The sequence below is a fragment of the Gekko japonicus genome, unplaced genomic scaffold (assembly GCF_001447785.1).
Source record: "Gekko japonicus isolate JY-2015 unplaced genomic scaffold, Gekko_japonicus_V1.1 scaffold372, whole genome shotgun sequence".
In the NCBI taxonomy this organism is placed as follows: Eukaryota; Metazoa; Chordata; class Lepidosauria; order Squamata; family Gekkonidae; genus Gekko; species Gekko japonicus.
This window is the reverse complement of record NW_015175367.1, coordinates 461,668-474,610: the sequence shown is the minus strand read 5'-3', so window position 1 is coordinate 474,610 and position 12,943 is coordinate 461,668.

The following is a 12,943-nucleotide window of genomic DNA, read 5'->3' as shown; positions in this document are numbered from 1 at the left end:
TTTTTTTCCGAGCTTCAAAATTTCCGGAAATTTTACATCGATTTTGATGGTGCTGAAATCCTGTAAATCAGGCTAAGCTATTAATTAAAACAATCTAAATCTTTCTATCATTGACAATATGTAGTCTATAATTACAACTTAATGCCTCTATAGAATAAATCAGGAAAAAAATTTTTTTGGGGGGTGGCCAATTTGAATAGGAAAGGAAAGTGCTGGGAGAAAAACAAAATCTAGAACAATGGTTAAAGCAAAATAGGAATCAATGTTGGGGGGGTTCCTTCTGAAATAAAATTATGATAAATTTCAATAAAAGCTAAGAAATTTTCAGCAGCACTAGGAAAACGTAAGGAGTATCATACATCTGTAGGCAAAACTAAGCTTATTTAATATCCCAACATGGTCATCATCATACTGGATGTCAGGAATCAGGATGCAATTAATGTTGACAATCTTCAGCACCAAATATAGTTTCTAAAGTGTCTGCAGAAAAGCAAGGCTAGTTGTAAACTAATGAAGATTTATTGCCGATGTTAAAGTTAGTTACATTAAATTATTTTACCTCTAAATTTGTAAGACAATAAAATATTAAAATAAATATCCTTCTCTTTTTTTACATACTAATTTCATTATGCACTGGAAATACATTTTATCAAGGTAACAAAATCTAAAGTGCTTTTTAACTAGCACACTAAAAATATCAAATGAATGTGAAAGAAGTCAGAATTTGATGGAACAAGATGGTCAATAAGATTTATGTTTATTGCTGCACCCTTCCTCCAAGAAGCTTAGGGCAACACAAATAATTCACCCCTGCTCACAACAATCCTTCAACCTATGTTACTGGTTAAAGGTCCATCTACTGAGCTTCATGGATGAGTAAGGACTTGAACCTGGTCTCCCTATACCAGTCCAGTCCCCTGATGACTAAATAATAAGATGTTGGCATAAGGCAAAAACAAAAGATGGCAGAGCATCTGAAATTTATCTTTAAAGACATGATTCCATTTAATACTTTTTTTTGATAAGTCTTTTTATTGTTTTGTTAATAGAATTACATACATCAAATACTTATTGATTCTAAATTAATAAGGATAATTACATACAGTTTAACATCTATTCGCACCATACAGCACTAATGAATTACTGAGTCTGACCTTTTTAAGTTACCTGCTATAACCTATTAAATTCCATTTAATACTTTGAACTGTATGAATATAAAACTGCATTCTCAAGAATGATAGTCCTGAACTAACTCCACTTGCGCACAAACAAGCTGTTGTGTTCAACTATTAGACAATGAGGAAGGATCACACTGGATCCTAAAATTATGAGAGAGATCTACATCCAATCTTCATTACAGTTACTGATCCAGACATGGGCACATGGATGAACTCAGTCTGCAGTGATATAAATATGGAGTAATCCCCATCAAACTAAAGAGGAGAGACGGCAAGCAGAAGATAATGTCAGACCAGACAAGCTTAAATAAAATGGGGGGAAAGCTTGCCTAGCGTTTCCATTTCTCTTGAGGAAAAACATGCTGTTTAAGAGATACAAAATTTCATCTAGTTATGCTGATAAACTTTTAAGGGCTCAACAAGAGAAGATGCTAAGAGATCCTTGACTGGATTTCCCCAGCAGTATGTAAAATCAAATAGCAGCTATATGGAAATCTGATTTGGATGCAGGTCACAGCACATGGAGAGAAGGGCATTAACCTATCTATATAATTTTGTCAATCTAAACCACCTGCTGTTTCTAGCTCTGGAACGGGGAAAAGCAAGGAAGAGAAAAGCTTCCTGTCATTTCAACATGAAGAGTGGAAGTTTTTTCTCCTCTCTAGGCCTTAGCTCCAATCGAAATATGAACCTTGTGCAGCAGTCACTTTACTTTTTAGAAGCCTTGGAAGATCCCTTCATGGATATCCCAGCGTCCTTTTCAGTTAGACTGTAAGTGCCATCCCAAGCAGAGTTACACCTTTCTAAGCCCGCTGATATCAATGGGCTCAGAAGGGCATAACTCTGCTTAAGGCTGAGATCACACACACTAAATATTCCACCTTCAATCCACTTTCAAATTGGATTCTGCCTGTTCACACAGTAAAAATCTAGTTGGAAAGTGCATTGAAAGTGGATTGTTTCGTGTGTGTGCTCACAGCCATATACACTGCCCTGTAAGCCACAAGCCCACCATTCCATTCATATGCTGTGCCTCTACCAGTTGCATTAGAAGTACCTTTCCTGACAAGTTTTGAACAGTACAGATAATTGAATTTATTTCCTGGATGTCTTTGGACACCCTTGATGAAGCCAACATTAGAGCACAGTATTTAAAATGAAAAGAAGCAAAAAATCCCAGTTTGTCTGGAATTTGTGTCTCACCCAGAGTCACACATATTATTTGGCTGAGTCATGCCTGTCATATTCCAGCTTCCTCCCACCTGCGGCCAAATTTAAATTACAGTTTGTAGAAATCAATGTATTATGGGGAAAAGCCTTAAACCGTAATAGGGGGCACAGACGGGCCATTGGATTGACACAATATACTCAAACTGTTTCTTTTGTTTCAAAGTGAAAAAGTACTGTAATGCTTAACACATTCATGAATCAATAACAGTATCACATAACAAAAGTACCCATTTATTTAAAAAGACTATAAAAGCAACTCCATTATACAACAAGATTCTCAAGACATGCAACAGTAAAAAGGTTAATAGTATACATAATCATAAGCAGCACACTGGGTACTCAACTGTATACAGCTTCAAATGTTATGGCTTAGCTGTCTTATCAAAACCATCCACACATGTACAAGAACGTGTTACAGGGTAGAATGTTGAAAAGAAACAATTACACCGACAACTTATCATAGCATTCTCCATATCTTTCAGAAATTATTTTTCCCCATGCCTGCAAGTACTGAATACAAAGGAGTACATGGACATAATAGCTCTTCAAATAAAACTGACAAATCAATTGAACTGCTAAATCAGTTGAAAAGGAAAGGAAATCCTGCACACACACCCCAATCTAGCCAGTAAAATTAGCTTCTAGCACCCAAAAAGTAGAAACTGGTAATCCAAGAGTGTTTAGTTGTTGCCTTCTGGAGGGGGGCAGAGGTGCAGCTCCCTATGGGCTTGAGGAGGAGCTGGCTGAGGGAAATGCGGATTGCCAGGGAAATGCCAACTGCCACTTTGGGGTCAGGAAGCAATTTTCTCCAGGCCAGTTTGACCAGTGGGTTTTTTGCCATCTTCTGGGCATGGAGCAGGGGTCACTGGGGGTGTGGGGGGGAGGTAGTTGTGAATTTTCAGCATTGTGCAGGGGGTTGGACTAAACGACCCTGGAGGTCCCTTCCAACTCTATGATTCTACGAGTGTTCTGCCTGTAATGACAATCCTTCCTTTTCTGTGTGGTCCTGACATATTGTCTGGCTCTGTGTAGGATGCTTCTATTTGGTCTACCCATGAGACTCAAACCCATGTTCAGGAGGCACTGCAAGCATAGATTGCTACCTTCCTACCAACAGGCCAAGGGAATTAACTGTGCCTGGAAACTCACCCAGGCAGTGTAGTTATTTATTATAAAAACATATATCCCATTTTTTAGCAAGGCAGCATGAGTTAAACCTGCTACAATAAAATTAAACACAGAATTCTTTTAAAATACAGTAACAAAGAGACGGGAAAATAACCACTACATTCTTCATAAATGTTTCAGCAAGCTCTCAGAGCTCAGATTGTTGACAAAGAGTGATGGTAAACTGGTCCCATAGCCATAGCTACACTACATCTTCCTCTTTCACCAATGGTCTGGCTATCAGAGCAACCATGCAATACTATAGCAGCAACTGTCCTAATTACGTTGCTTACTAGATGTCCCATGACTATAGCAGCAACTGTCCTATTACGTTGCTTACTAGATGTCCCATGCTGTTGATTGCATTGACTTAAGCTATGTAAACTGCTTTGAGTCTCAGTGAGAAAGGCGGACAATAAAATAAATAAAACTGTCTTGGGAATATTCTTGTTATTCCTATATTCTCTGGAATAAGAAGAACTGTTTCTACGAAATGACCCCTGGTTATTCCCATATTCTCTGGAATAACAAGAACTGCAGGACACACCCTCTCTATGTAACTATCACTCAGACCACATCATAACTTACTCAGACATGAGGCATTAGCTTCCATAAGCCCAGTGACATAGGATATATTTGCAGTCCTAGGGGGGAAGGGGGAGGGACTATCACTCAGACCACATCATAACTTACTCGGACATGAGGCATTAGCTTCAATAAGCCCAGTGACATCGGATGTATTTGCGGTCGTAGGGGGGAAGGGGGAAGGAAAGGACAAACCAATTTGAGAACATGAGTGGAATGAAAACAGGCCACAGTGTTATTGAACACAGCTACAGGAACATTACCACAGCATGGGGACACAGATCCAGCATCTGGTGACCCGCCTGTGAACTGATGGCACACACCTTCCCCCAGCCCACTTGCTGGGGGAGCACCGTGGAGTTGCAAATCTTGGGATCCCACACAGGTGCAAGCCACTGCATGGTTCCCTTGCCACCTGGGGATGACAGCCAGCCAATAGTTCCTGAGCTGGGCACATGACTGAAATTGGAGCCCCAGTGGCAAAGCCAGTGAAATTGGGGGTGGACCAGAATGACAGCTCTGTTTTCCATGTCTTCCTGGAAGCTTCACCCCTCCACCAGCCCCAGGCACTTGGATGGCTCACCTGGGGTGTTGCTGGAGCCAGCACACCTGGCTTCTCACTATCACCACACAGCCGAGGGGTGGAAGGGGGAACCCTTTCCTTTCTCTCACACCTCAGCCACAAAAACAGCTCCAACTAAGTTCAGATCCATCACTTGTAAGCAACTGTAGAGTATATCTAGCAAATCTTCCTTAAATCTTTTTAGTCAGTTCTTGACATGGGATAGAGACAGTTCTAGTAGGTCTGGAAGATAGTATGTATAGATAGATGTGGAAAATCCATTTGTTTGTTGGTTTCTTGGTAGCTTTTGATGCTATGCAACATTATGGTACAGCCAAAGGCCTGGCAGAACAGCTCTGTCTTGCAGGCCCTGCACCGCATTCTGAACCAGTTGTAATTTTCAGATCAGCTTCAAGCGTAAGCCTAGATAAAGCGAGTTGCAGTAGTCGTCTGTAAATGACCATTGCATGGGTCACCGTTGCTAGGTCTTGTGGGGGGAAGATAGGGCTTCAGTAGCCTGATCTGCCTAAGATGGAAAAACACAGATCTGGCAACTGCAGCAACCTGGGCCTCCATCGAAAGAGAGGCATCCAGTGTCACTCCCAGACTCCTCACTGTCTGGGTTGGTGGGGAGCCTGGCACCCACATCCAACCCCCCCAACCGAGATAAAAGACCTCCGTCTTCAATGGATTTAACTTCAATCAACTCTGCCACAATCATCCAGCTACAGTATCAGCCTCAGCCAAGTTCATAGGAACGGAAGACAGATGGCCATCCATTAACAGATAGAGCTGGGTGTCATCAGCATACTGATGACAACCTAGCCCATACCTCCGGACTAACTGGGCAAGGGGGTGCATATAGATGTTAAGTAACTTTGGCGAAAGGATCACCCCCTACGGCACTCCATATTCCAGTGGGTATCACGGGGAGACCCTCTCACCAAGTGTCATCCTCTGTCCTTGACCATGGAGGAAGGAGGAAAACCATTTCAAGGCTCCTGTCAGTGAGGCGGTGAGTCAATAGATCACAGTTGACCATATTGAACACTGCCGTTAAATCTAATGGTAACAGCAGCGCTGATCTGCCCCAATCCAGATGTCTATGGAGATCATCTGTAAGGGCGACCAGAGCCGTCTCTGTTCCATGACCAGGGCAGAAGCCGGACTGGAAGGAATCAAGGATGGAACCGTCATCCAGGAAAGCCTGGAGTTGTTCAGCCACCGCTCTCTCAACACCTTACTCAGGAATGGTAAGTTCAACACTGAGCAGTAGTTGGTTAGGACCATAGGGTCCAATGATAGTTTTTTCAAGAGTGGACAAACTACTGCCTCCTTCAAAGCCTCTGGGAAAATCCCAGTAGAAAGGGACAAGTTGATAATTTCTCCCAGAAGGACCCGAATGCTCTTCCCACAGGCTTTCCAATGTTGGATCAGGCCAAAGGCCCATCCAGTCCAACACTCTGTCACACAGTGGCCAAAAATACCAGGTGCCATCAGGAGGTCCACCAGTGGGGCCAGGACATTAGAAGCCCTCCCACTGTTGACCCCCCCCCCCAAGCACCAAGAAGACAGAGCATCACTTGCCCCAGAGTCCCTATCTATACCTTGTGGCTATTAGCCACTGATGGACCTCTGCTCCATATGCTTATCTAATTCCCTTTTGAAGCCGTCCATTAACATCCCGTTAACTTCCTCCTGGGAGAGTAGATTGAAGTGATCCAATATTGGACCAGAAGATGGACAAGGGGCTTCCAGTTCTCTTACTGTCTCAATTGTGATCAGGAGATCCTGGTGAAGTGTCACGATCTTATCTGCAAAATAGATCGCAAATGCCTTGCAGCCAATGGCCAATTCCCTACTATTTGGTCTGCCCTGTGGCACGGTCGCAATGGGCTGAATATTTCTAAATAATTGGGCCAGGTGTGAGCTCACAGATGCAATGAAGCTGCATAGAAATCCTTTTTCACGGCCTTCACAGCCATCTCATAGGCTTTCATAAGTGTCCAATAAGATGTTCGTGACACTCTACTCTAACCATCTTAGCTCCTGCTTTATCCTCCACAGCTCCAATGTATGCTAAGGTGCTGCTTTGGTGAGAGGGCATAGCGGGTGCCAGGGAGCGATCTCATTAGTGTCTTCAGACAGCCAGTGTTCCCAGTCCTCCACCAGCTCATCCAATGAGCCACCAGGGGGCATTGGATCCCGCAGAGCTTCCTGAAGCCGAATGGGGTCCATTTGACTCCACAGGCGAGCATAAATGTCCTCATGTCATGCCTGCCCTTCACCCAGCCCCAGAGCCAGCTCCTGACAGCCTAAGAGGGGAGGATTCAGTGCCTTTAAGAGCTGAAGAAGCATCAGGATCTGCACCTACTGTAAGTACTGAGGAGGATACACAGCAATCTGAGTCAACTACAGGACGGTTTGCACCTGGGATTGAGCAGGCCATAAGCAGCCCACCACCTGCATCTCCCTCACCTGTAAGTAGGCTTAGGGTTCAGAGACGTCAGGATCTGGCTAGCCGACGAAAAGAAGCATGTTCAAGAGGGCGGAGATCCTTGAGCCCTGAGTTTTAACAGCAGCCAGGACCTCGCACAATGGTGCTAATGAGTTAATGGGCCAGAGCACTATTTAGTAGGGCCTCTGGCCATGAGCAATTTGTGCTGGCAACCTCGTTCGTAGAACCAGAAGCTCTGCACCTTGATTCCTGTTTGACTCTGTGGCTTTTGGACTCGGCTTGTGTTTGGACTGCTCTGGCTCCTGACTTCCAGCTTTGGACCACGTCCTCGGCTTTGCTCCCTGTACTCTGACCTCTGGTAACGTTTGACTATGGCCTTGTCTGGTGTTTTGGGACTTGTTTAATGCTCTGCTGACTGCTCTCCTGGCTGACCTTTGGACTTGTATTGTGACTCCCCCTGTCTGCCTGCCTCCCTGGCTCTACCGTGACACCTCACCGCTTAAACAGGGCAGGCACGGAATGCTCAGCCAGACCTTCAGGGCGAAGTGGTCAGACAATAGGACTACATCTGTAGTCATCTGATCCACATGTATCCCCATCCCAAAAATCAGATCCAGAGTTGTGTCCTGCATGATGCGTGAGAGCCGATACAAGCTGGGAGAGTCCCAGTGCCTCCACGGATGACACCAGGTTCTTGGCCTGGGAAGACGCTGCATCATCGGCATGGACACTGAAGTCACCCCAAACCAAACGTCTGAGGTATTCTGATGCCCAACCTGATACAGCATCTAGCAGGTCTGACAAGGTATCTGCTGGTGTATTAGGCAATTGGTACACCAGCCAGATAGACAAACTCTCTTTGACATCAAATGCCAGGCCTACACATTCAATGCAGGAGATTGTTGGGGTGGGGAGCAACCTGAAGGAACAAAATTCATGGATGAGCAAAGCCACACACACCCTGCCCATATGTCCAAGACTCAGCTCTCGTTTAAAGCTCCCAGTCAGTTGCCATGTTGCTCTTGAAGAAAAGGCTTCATATAACCCTAGGCAGATCATTTTTTAAAAATTACTTTATTAAAGCATTTACATTTACCCTGTACACACTATAATCCCAAATACTATCCTTTCTGCCTTCTGAAGATTCAAGTTCAGCCATTCTTCTTGGAAAAAATGTACACATTCCATAAATCAGGCTTCACAAAAAATTGTGTAGTTCCTCCACTATCCTGATACCATCCATTCATATCAAGTCTAGACCGGTGTATTTGATGCAATACAAACATTTCCAGTAACCCAGCAACCGAAATGACTGTTGCACACAGCTCTGAGCCTGCTCTGTGGGAGGGCAGTTTAGAAATTTAATGAAATAAATAAAATGTATCTCAGGTGCTAAGTCCTACCAGATGCATTATCTATCAGCTACAACATTTAACATTTGCTAAACCAAAAAGCCACTTGTTCCCAGGAAAGTGACCAAATACAACCAAGTTAAAGAATGGAAAGGATGAAAGATTATTAGAACAAAACTATTTGCAGAAGAGAGTTTTGAGATACTTAACATCAAGTTGGGCACTAACACAAGTGTTTTAATCTTTTTTTCCATGGCTTTTTACTTAATCTTCTTATCAGCCACCATTAAGGGAGCATAAAGCCAACTATATAATTATTTGTAATGTGAAATTCCCCCTTGGGAATTTCTTGGATTTCCCCCATCATGGTCTTCTGGTGTCTTGTCAAAATCTGGGTAGTGAACGTTGAGACTGAAAGGAAGAACTTCCAAAGGGGAATGCCTTTTTCTTATCTCTGGTTTCCACCAGGATCTTGTTGAGCAAATTGCTTAAGAGTCTACCCTTAGAAGGGGTAGGCCATAACTATAGCTTTAGATTGATAGCTGGCTTGCCAGGCTCGAAACCACAGAGTTCTCCTGGCTGCAGCTGCAGATGTCATTGCTCTGGAGGAGATCATGGCATCCAGAGTAGTGTCTGCTGTGAATGATGAGCTTTCAAGACTCTATTGGCTCCTTCCAGAACATGACAATTGTTACCTGGAAGAAACTAAGTTATTTTTCTTGTCCAAAATAGTTGCTCTGAAGACCAAGGAGTCTGTTGCTGATGCTCTAATTGCCATGGATGTGGCTTCATGGGCTCTCCTTAATGCAAATTCAGCTCTCTTATCTAGGCTGTCCCCAACATTGCCTTGTCCGTCTTCAGAAGCAGCCCAAAGGACTGAAATGCTTGTGACTGGTGCATCCACCAGGGGGACCTGTAAGAACTCATTCATGAAAGATGGTAATGCATATAACTTTTTGATAAATCCTGGATATTGTTTATTTGCCATGGGTTTCATCCACTCAGCTTTTAATTGCTTTTCAAAAAATTCTGGGAAGGGGAAGGCTCTTTCAGAGGTATCTGATCTAGGAAAAAATTCCATATTCCCTTTGAGTCTACTGATATGGTCTGAGGAAGAGGGGGACTATTCTTCCACAGAACGGGACTCTTGGAGCTCTAGGGATGCCATGGTCTTGGACAACAAATATTGAAAATCCTCACTCTTTAAAAATTTTGTTGATTGAAATGATCAGAACAATCTCCCCTTCATCTTCATCAAAAAGAAATCTGCCCTCTTCCCTTTCAACCACATCACTATCAGAAGAAGATTCTCCCCCCCCCCTTTGATTGTGTTCTCTCCCTCTCATGTTACTGACAGTCCCTTTTTAGTTTGCTTTAGTGGGCCATTGGTATTTTGTACCAGAGGGTAGCCTTTTACTGGTATCTCTCTGGGGGAAGGAAGAGGAGGAGAAGGAAGAGAAGCCAGCAGCACTTTTTGGTTAAAGCCACCCTCTGCTGGTAAAAGTTGAAGATTTCTTCTCTCATTGTCTGCCTTATGAGAGAAAAGAGGTCTGGAGAAACAAGGAATGGCCTGGAGTCATTTACAATACCATGGCACTGAGAAGGTATGATGCCCAGTTGGAGAACCTTCTGCAGCCAATGTAATCAGCTCTTTTTTTCCTTGAACTACGCCGTCTGACTCCATATCCTCTGGGTGACCCGTGGAGGTGAAACGAGTCTCACTGTGGCTTCCATTTGAGCGTGCAGAGTGAGTGTTGTCTGCTGGGGAGGTGCTAGGCAAGGCCATGATCTCAGGATCTCAGGAGTGGCTTTTTTGTGTGTGTGCACTTTTTAGTCTCCTCGCACTGAGGTGAATTCGTTGGGGAGGCCAGGATAAGTCTGCTATGGGTCTTGCCGGCTCCACTGCCACTTTTTCTATCACCCGCAATAAGAGGGGCTTCTAGTTACTTGACTGAAAGAAAGCCATCACTGTCAGCTTGTTGCACCAACATCTTAAGTCTGGCAGAGGCAATCACTCCGAACCTGATAGTTGAGCAAAATGGTGGCCACTAAAGAAACAGCTCTAAGAGACTGTTCCTAAATAACTCCTCAAAGGTTGAAGATTATGAATACAGAGAGAGAAGAATAAAAAGGAAATGTACAGGAAGGAGGGTGTTAGAGGTTAGGTAATATAGAGAGGTAAGCAAAATTGGATTTGCGACAAGATTTGCAGCCCCATGCAGAGAGCATTACAGTAGTCCAATCTCGAGGTGACCATTGCATAGATCACTGTTGCCAGATTACTGCGTTCAAGGAAGGGAACCAGCTGCCTAATCATATACACATGAATAAGAGTGCATTCCTCCAGACCGGTGTAACAGGCCGGATTAACCCCCCGGCCAGAGTAACCCCGGGGTTATTCTGGCCTAGGCTAGAATAACCCCGGAGAGGTGAAGAATAGATTCAAGGGTCTGGATTTGATAGATAGAGTGCCTGAAGAACTATGGACAGAGGTTCGTGACATCGTACAGGAGGCAGCAATCACCACCATCCCAAAGAAAAAGAAATGTAAGAAAGCAAAGTGGCTTTCTGATGAGGCTTTACAAATAGCAGAGGAAAGAAGGAAAGCGAAAGGCAAAGGCGAAAAGGAAAGATTTACCCAACTGAACGCAGATTTCCAGAGAACAGCAAGGAGAGATAAGGAGGCCTTCCTGAATGAACAGTGCAAAGTAATAGAAGAAAACAATAGAATGGGAAGGACTAGAGATCTCTTCAAGAAAATTGGAGAAATCAAGGGAGCGTTCCATGCAAAGCTGGCCATGATAAAGGACAAAAACGGTAGGGACCTAACAGAAGCAGAAGAGATTAGGAAAAGATGGCAAGAATACACAGAAGAACTATACAAGAAAGACCTCAATGTCCTTGACAAACACGACGGTATAATCACTGACCTTGAGCCAGACATCCTGGAATGTGAAGTTAAATGGGCCTTAGAAAGCATTGCTAACAACAAAGCTAGTGGAGGTGATGGTATTCCAGCTGAGCTATTCAAAGTCTTAGAAGATGATGCTGTTAAAGTTCTGCACTCCATTTGCCAGCAAATTTGGAAAACGCAACAGTGGCCACAGGATTGGAAAAGGTCAGTATACATTCCAATCCCAAAGAAGGGCAATGCCAAGGAATGTTCAAACTATCGCACAATTGCACTCATATCACACGCTAGCAAGGTCATGCTCAAGATCCTACAAGCTAGGCTTCAACAGTACGTGGATAGAGAACTACCAGAAGTACAAGCTGGGTTTCGAAGAGGTAGAGGAACTAGAGATCAAATTGCCAACATTCGCTGGATTATGGAGAAAGCAAGAGAGTACCAGAAAAATATCTACTTCTGCTTCATTGACTATGCTAAAGCTTTTGACTGTGTGGATCACAACAAACTATGGCAGGTCCTTAAAGAGATGGGAGTACCAGACCACCTCACATGTCTCTTGAGAAACCTGTATAAGGGCCAAGAAGCGACAGTTAGAACCGGATATGGAACAACTGATTGGTTCAGCATAGGAAAAGGAGTACGACAAGGATGTATATTGTCGCCTTGCTTATTTAATATATATGCAGAGTACATCATGCGAAATGCTGGCCTGGATGAATCACAAGCGGGAATTAAGATTGCTGGGGAAAAGATCAACAACCTCAGATATGCAGATGATACCACTCTAATGGCTGAAAGTGAAAAGGATCTAAAGAGCCTCTTGCTCAGAGTAAAAGAGGAGAGCGCAAAAGTGGGCTTGAAGCTCAACATCAAAAAAACTAAGATCATGGCATCCGGCCCCATCACTCCTTGGCAAATAGAAGGGGAAGCTGTGGAAGTAGTGACAGACTTCACGTTCCTGGGATCCCAGATCACTGCAGACTGTGACTGCAGCCATGAAATTAAAAGACGCCTGCTCCTTGGGAGGAAAGCGATGGCGAACCTAAACAGCATGATAAAAAGTAGAGACATCACCCTGCCAACAAAAGTCCGCATGGTCAAAGCAATGGTATTCCCAGTAGTCGTGTATGGCTGTGAGAGTTGGACTATAAGGAAGGCCGAGCGCCGAAGAATAGATTCTTTTGAACTATGGTGCTGGAGAAGACTCTTGAGAGTCCCTTGGACTGCAAGAAGAACAAATCAGTCAATCCTCAAAGAAATCAACCCTGACTGTTCCCTGGAAGGCCAGATAATGAAACTGAAGCTCAAATACTTTGGCCACCAAATGAGAAGGGAGCACTCACTGGAAAAGACCCTGATGCTGGGAAAGATTGAAGGTCAAAGAAGACGGGGACGGCAAAGGATGAGATGGTTAGACAGTGTCAGCGATGCAATGAACATGAAATTGAGCCAACTTCGGAGGACGGCGGAAGACAGGAAGGCCTGGCGGGAGATTGTCCA